The 7500-nt window shown below is 38.2% G+C and overlaps 1 protein-coding gene across 1 annotated transcript in view; it reads left to right on the forward strand.

Moving 5' to 3' along the window:
- The first annotated feature begins 6741 nt into the window (after positions 1-6741).
- Positions 6742-7500, forward strand: part of abcb6a (ATP-binding cassette, sub-family B (MDR/TAP), member 6a) — a 27591-nt gene continuing 26832 nt past the window's right edge. The window contains exon 1 of the mRNA XM_055166164.1: positions 6742-7000. The gene's annotated coding sequence lies outside the window, so the exon portion shown is untranslated. The remainder of the gene's footprint in view (positions 7001-7500) is intronic.

Genomic DNA, 7500 nt, shown 5'->3' on the forward strand with positions numbered 1-7500 from the left:
GAAAACTCAAACAAAACTCCAGGTCTGTTTTTGAGGAAGTAACACTAGAACACGACTTAAAGCTCTAAACCCAGACTAAACCAGGACTAAAACCAGGTCTAAATCAGGACTAAAACCAGGTCTAAATCAGGACTAAAATCAGGTCTAAACCAGGTTTAAACTTGGGACTAAAACCAGGTCTAAACCAGGTCTCAACCAGGTCTACACCAGAACTAAAATCAGGACTATAATCAGGTCTAAACCAGGTCTAAACTCAAAACTAAAACCAGGTCTAAACCAGGACTACAATCAGGACTAAATTCGGGTCTAAACCAGGTCTAAATCTGGTCCAAACCAGAACAAAAATCAGGTCTAAACCAGGACAAAAATCATGTCTAAACTCAGGACTAAAACCAGGTCTAAACAAAACCAGGTCTAAACTCAGGACTAAAACCAGGTCTAAACTCAGGACTAAAACCAGGTCTAAACTCAGGACTAAAACCAGGTCTAAACTCAGGACTAAAACCAGGTCTAAACTCAGGACTAAAACCAGGTCTAAACTCAGGACTAAAACCAGGTCTAAACTCAGGACTAAAACCAGGTCTAAACCAGTCTAAACCAGGTCTAAACCAGGTCTAAAACCAGGTCTAAAACCAGGTCTAAAACCAGGTCTAAACCAGGTCTAAACCAGGTCTAAACCAGGTCTAAACCAGGTCTAAACTCAGGTCTAAACCAGGTCTAAACCAGGACTAAACCAGGTGTAAACCAGGTCTAAACTCAGGTCTAAACCAGGTCTAAACCAGGTCTAAACCAGGTCTAAACTCAGAACTAAAAAAAGGTCTAAACCAGGACTACAATCAGGACTAAAATCAGATTTAAACCAGGTCTAAAATCAGGTCTAAACCAAGTCTAAACCAGGACTAAACTCAGAAGTAAAACCACCCAGTTCACCCAATTTGAAAACCTCTGGTCTAGAGTATTTTGAGCAATATAGTACCTTTAAAAAAAAAAAGTTCCTGATTGTGGCTTTAATTCACGCATTAGACTTTTTTTATTTCTTGTATCATGTTCTAGTCATTTTACTCTTCATGACATTTTGTATTTTGTATTTTGCTTTTTAATTGCGATAATTTCGATTCGATTGCGATTAATCTGGCAGCTCTACTTCCCTCCTCACGTGTCTCCTAGCTCCTTGTTCGCCTCCTAGCTCCTCTGTCCTTGCTCTTCCAGGTCCAGCAGCAGCGACGATGAAGAAGAAGAGGAAGAAGAAGAGAAGGAGGAGGTTTTGTGCTGTTCAAGAGGGTTAGAGTTAGAGTCAGTAACGATTTTCCCAGCGGGTGAAAAGGTGAGGCTCAGATCCAGATTTCACAGTTCAAGTTTGAAGCTGCGGTGGTTTTTAAAGAACAACAAAGAAAAGAAGAGTTAAAAAAAAATACTACTGTGTGATTTAATAGAATTGGGGATTTGAATAATAAATACGACAAAAAAAAAACTGTTAATAATAAATATTTAGCTGCAGTAAAACTGTGATCCTTTAGTTTTTTACTGCACTTCAATAATTACATTTAATGTTGTAATAGTAGTAGTAGTAGTAGTAGTAGTAGTAGTAGTAGTAGTAGTAGTAGTAGTAGTAGTAGTAGTAGTAGTAGTAGTAGTAGTAGTAGTAGTAGTAGTAGTAGTAGTAGTAGTAGTAGTAGTAGTAGTAGTAGTAGTAGTAGTAGTAGTAGTAGTAGTAGTAGTAGTAGTAGTGTAGTAGTAGTAGTAGTAGTAGTAGTAGTAGTAGTAGTAGTAGTAGTAGTAGTAGTAGTAGTAGTAGTAGTAGTAGTAGTAGTAGTAGTAGTAGTAGTAGTAGTAGTAGTAGTAGTAGTAGTAGTAGTAGTAGTAGTAGTAGTAGTAGTAGTAGTAGTAGTAGTAGTTCTAGTAGTAAGTAGTAGTAGTAGTAGTAGTTTAGTAGTAGTAGTAGTAGTAGTAGTAATAGTAGTAGTAGTAGTAGTAGTAGTAGTAGTAGTAGTAGTAGTAGTAGTAGTAGTAGTAGTAGTAGTAGTAGTAGTAGTAGTAGTAGTAGTAGTAGTAGTAGTAGTAGTAGTAGTAGTAGTAGTAGTAGTAGTAGTAGTTGTAGTAGTAGCACTTGTAGTAGTAGTACTTGTAATAGTAGTACTAGTAGTAGAACTAGTACTACTAGTAGTAGTAGTAATTGATGTAGTAGTTGCAGTAGTAGCTGGAATAGTACTAGTAGTTTTTAGTAGTAGTAGAAGTAGTAGCAATAGTAGTAGTAGTAGTAGTAGTAGCTAGAATAGTACTAGTAGTATTTAGTAGTAGTAGTAGTAGTAGTAGTAGTAGTAGTAGTAGTAGCTGGAAGAGTACTCGTAGTATTTACATAGTAGTAGTACTAGTAGTAAAAGTAATAGTAGTAACTGAAGATGCAGTAGCAACAGTTTTATATCATATCAGATTTTTATTTTTTACATTTCTGAGTCAGTTTTTTCGATTTTCGGGTCGATTCTTTTTAATCTTCTCTTTTGTATCTGGTTTAAATCCTGGTCATGTTTTCCTTTTATTTCTCGCTCGTGTATTTATCGCTCGGTGTAATAAGATCAGAGTTGAATTGTCCGCGTCACCGGCGGCGACGCCACGAATCGAAAACCCCCAATCTCACCAACGTCTCACAGAACAGAAATCTTAAAGCGGCTATTGATTCTTCTCGCCGCTAATACGACCGAACGTCTGTAACTCGTCTATTTTCTCACTAAATCGCTGGATTAGATTGAAGCGCGCGGCCAAAATCCTCTACAAAGATCTGGGCAATACACGGGCCTAGATCCGGAGGAAACTGGCTTAGAAAAAAAGCCACAGAAATGATGTGTTTTTTGTGCGAAAAGGAGGTCGCCGCAAAAGAACGTCGGTGGCGGGAAAAAGTCCAATTCGCTAAGAGGAGATGACAGAGATTATTCTTGCCTTTATGTGCATTGTCGAAGCGCTAAATGATAAGACCGCCGCGCCGTTCCCCAAAGGATTTCAATTGTCTGAGCTCAAGACATCACCAGCTCGGCTAAAAAAAAAAAAAAAAAAAATCAACTCCCCCCTTTTATTCTCGTTTTCGCCGCCACCAAAGTGATTTTCCCCCCGTGAAGGCTTTTGTTAAACCCACTGGGAGCACTTCACCGACGGCTCGTCTTCAGAGCACAAACGCCGACTGACATTTTGATGGAAGAAAGAACAAAAAAAAAAAAAAAAGGACTAAACTAAACCAGGACTAAACCAGGTCTAAAAGCAGGACTAAACTAGGTCTAAACCAGGTCTAAAACCAGGACTAAAGCAGGACTAATCCAGGACTAAACTAGGACTAAACTAGGGCTAAAACCAGGACTAAAACCAGGACTAAACTAGGATTAAACCAGGTCTAAAAGCAGGACTAAAGCAGGTCTAAACTAGGACTAAAACCAGGACCGAAACCAGGACTAAACTAGGACTAAACCAGGACTAAAACCAGGACTAAACTAGGACTAAAAACAGGTCTAAACCAGGTCTAAACTAGGACTAAAACCAGGACTAAACCAGGATTAAACTAGGACTAAAATAGGGCTAAAACAGGGGTGGGCAAACTTTTTGGCTCGGGGGCCACATAGGGTTCTAAAATTTGACTGACGGGCCGGACAGAAGACGGAACATGACGTGTTCAGAGCCCGGCTCCATTGCACTCGTATTTACCCTCATGTAGGACGCGCTGCAACTTTCAGACATGTAAGTTCCAGAACTCACAAAAAGTGAAATGATGTCTGCCCCACTGCACAACAAAGGCAAACATGTGTCCCGAGCACTAAGACTGAGCGCATAGACATTATACAGACTTTTTCTATTTCTATTACAGTGAATATGGGTTTTATGACTTCGTTTTACACAGCTTTTTACATAGAAGTGGAAACAGTGCAGCCTTGTGTCTTGAACACTTCTACCTCATTCATGGTCCGAATACACCGCCCGAAATGACTCCTGTCAATACTTTCCCATAAAGCATTGCGGCCAACAGAAGACGCCGCACCTCAATGCGCCATCTACCGGGAAACGCCGGAAATGCAAGAAAGATAAAACAGCAGTAAGGTTTATTTATTATAATTTGGTCAAGTTCTGTGGGTCAGTTTGAACGGCTGCATAAGGTCACCGGGCACTAAATAACTGGATACAGTATTGCTGCTTGTATCTGCCTCCAGTTGACGTAGTGACTCGCTGGAACTTCAGCAGAAAAAATCCCATGGGCCGAAACAAGATTTTTCTCATAGAGGCAATGTGATCACAAACTGCTCGTGTTCGTCTGACATCATCTACAGCTTTCAAACATATCGGATTTGTTGGCGATTTTTACCTATTTTTAGATCATAAACTTTTTCTCGCTCAAAATCCTTCAGTTGTCTTAAAAAAACGCTTTATATTCGTTAGCTCCGGCTACGCTCTAGCTCCTCTCGCTCTGATTGGTCAAAACGATCACGTGATACACGAGCCCGCGCTCCGTGCGTGTGGTCGCGTGCATTCGCGTGTGCCTGTGGGAGAAAAGAGCACTACTGCGCATGCTCGGTCGGCCCGCAGCCACCGGAAGTACCTAGCCATGCTAGGCTAATCTGTAATCATGCGCCATTGAGCTCTGCACATCAATTTGAATGGGCGGCCATTTTGGAACCTGGGGAGCCTGGCACTGGCTCTACGACTTCTGCATTAGCAAATCTCACAGAGGTTCTGACTGACTCACATATCAGGAAGTATTAAAATATACATGAAACACCTTCACACAGAGAAGTTACTGAACTTTGCTCCGTATGTCGTGTTTCTCAAGATGAATTGTGCATTTCTGAAATTTAATTTTGTACATCCTTTGATCTGAATTAGTGCAGTCTTATGTCTTGAACACTTGTACCTCATTCATGGTCCGAATACGCCGCCTGAAAATGACTCCTGTCAGTACTTTCCCATAAAGCATTGCGGCCAACAGAAGCCCCCGCACCTCAATGTATATATAGTGCGCCGTCTACTGGGAAACGCCGGAAATGCAGGAAAAATAAAACATTAACAAGGTTTATTATTATTTGTTCAAGTTCGGCGGGCCGGATTAAAAGGTTTAAAGGGCCGCATATGGCCCCCGGGCCGTAGTTTGCCCATCCCTGGGCTAAAACCAGGATTAAACCAGGTCTTAACCAGGACTAAACCAGGTCTAAAAGCAGGACTAAAGCAGGACTAAACCAGGACTAAACCAGGATTAAAACCAGGACTAACTCAGGACTAAACTAGGACTAAAACCAGGACTAAACCAGGACTAAACCAGGACTAAAACCAGGACTAAAACAGGTCTAAACCAGGACTAAACCAGGATTAAACTTGGACTAAACTAGGGCTAAAACTAGGACTAAACCAGGTCTAAACTAGGACTAAACTAGTCCACGATATTATTGTGAGAACTTTGACGATACGATATCCCAATATTTCAGTTATTGTTACATCTCTAGTAAATAAACTATAACACAACGACATCTGAATAAAATCGAGATCCAATCATTTATTACAAAGTCTTTTAAATGGACAATCCTCTGTCAGTAAAAGCGTGTGGTTTGGAAAACATTTTGCCACTTTCTTCGCTTCATGGAGATGTTATTGTGTTACCTAAAATGTTCCACAGTATGGCATTAAAGGCGAAACTCAGTTAAAACAAAGCAAAAATAAATATGTGTAATGCCGTACTGACTTTTCCTCTTCAGAGTCTTTTATCAAATTTCAAAATACTGTTCTGTTCTGTGGGAGGCTTCATGCAGCATCAGTGATTATGTAAATAAATAAAATATGACTTTTATTTCATGATGACAGATCCTGAAATGTTTTAGAGACAGATGAGGGTGTGGAGACAATAGAAGTGCAATCATCAAATCTTTTTTGTTTCAACGTGCAGCCGGCGTATATCTTGGTAAATTGCACCATCTAGTGGCCGCACGTGGTATAGCAGTTTTTAAAAATTAATTCCACGAAGATTTAAAACAATTAAACACTTACATTTATTATTATTATGTATTAGTTTTAGTATAATGACTAAAAATATATTTAAAAATGGGGAAGAAAAAAAAAAAAGAAATGCCTTTAAAATTATGATTTTAGTTTGTAATAAATAACAAAAAAATGATGAAAGGAAATGATGATGATGAAAATAATATTAGTTTAAGTACAGGGACTAAAAATGTTTATTTAAAAATGGGAGAGGAAAAAAAAAAAGAGGAAGAAAGACAGAGAAAAACAATTGTAAGGGGGCCAAGCGGTGTTTTTAGGTTTCACTACCAAATTACTTTTATTTTATTTATTTATTTAATTTGTGCCGGTGTGTCTGGTCAGGGGGAAATGGGGGATTTTTTTGTTGTTCTGTATTTGTTGTGGGTGTTGCTTTATGTTTTATGCTGATTATTGTAATTTGTTAAATGTTGACTTGTTTTTTTTTTTGTTTGTTTGTTTTTTTAAAATTATATTCTGTTGTCCTTTAAAAAAAACAACAACAAAAAACACTTATGTATTTTATTTTCATTACATATATCAAAGGAGTGATAGCCTTCTTTAAAAATGCCAAATTATTATTATTATTATTATTATTATTATTATTATCATTATTATTATTACGTGTAGGAATTATAAACTTTAAAAATAAATATTTTTACATTTTTGTTTTATTTTTTATTTCGGTCCAGGCGCCGCAGTCGAACCCGGGTCTGACGCACAGGACGTAGAGTCGATCACAGAGCCGCGGATCGTTGTTGTCGAACACGTTTGTGCAAGGACGAAGCGCCTAAAGACACAAAAGTGCGCAGTGTAGGCGGGGACCATGACTGGCACGGCTCCGGATATTCACGCCAACTCTGTCTACTTATTATTTTTCATTTATTAGCGTTTTGATCGCGATTTAAAAGCGCTAAAGCTCAGAATTAGTGCAGAAAAGCTAGCGTCTCCATTCAACTTGCGTCTGTTTTTGACAAGTTGCTGCCTGGACGATCCTTACGAGGTAATTACGGATTTTCTTGACGTAACATAGCTAATTTATTTCACAAAATGTCTCTTTATTATAAAAAAAAATAAAATAGAATAAATTATAACATGTATATTGTTGTCTTCACGTGTTGCGCAGTGATTCTTATCGTAACATCTCACGTTTGTTTCATGTTTTTAGCTTTATCTGAACGCCTTTTTGCCCTAAAATCTTAAATCTTGTGCTAAAATGATTAAATAAATGCGGTATTATTCATATATGTTATAATCCACAGCGTTTTGTATAGTTGAGTGAAACGTGACTCAGCACGCTTTTGTTTTGGGGCTGAAACTGAGACTGAGCGGTGAGGATGACGGTGCAGTTTTTTACCGGCTACAGAAATAAATGAATAAATATAAAAATAATCAATTATAATTTTGTGTGTTGCTCAATAAACGTGAATGGAATTTTAAATCATATATTTTTTCTAAATAAAAGGAAATTTTTGAAATATTTGTCCAAATCAAACCTTGAGA

The sequence above is a fragment of the Boleophthalmus pectinirostris genome, unplaced genomic scaffold (assembly GCF_026225935.1).
Source record: "Boleophthalmus pectinirostris isolate CB_2022bp ecotype Guang Dong unplaced genomic scaffold, ASM2622593v1 HiC_scaffold_11, whole genome shotgun sequence".
NCBI classification, from domain to species: Eukaryota; Metazoa; Chordata; class Actinopteri; order Gobiiformes; family Gobiidae; genus Boleophthalmus; species Boleophthalmus pectinirostris.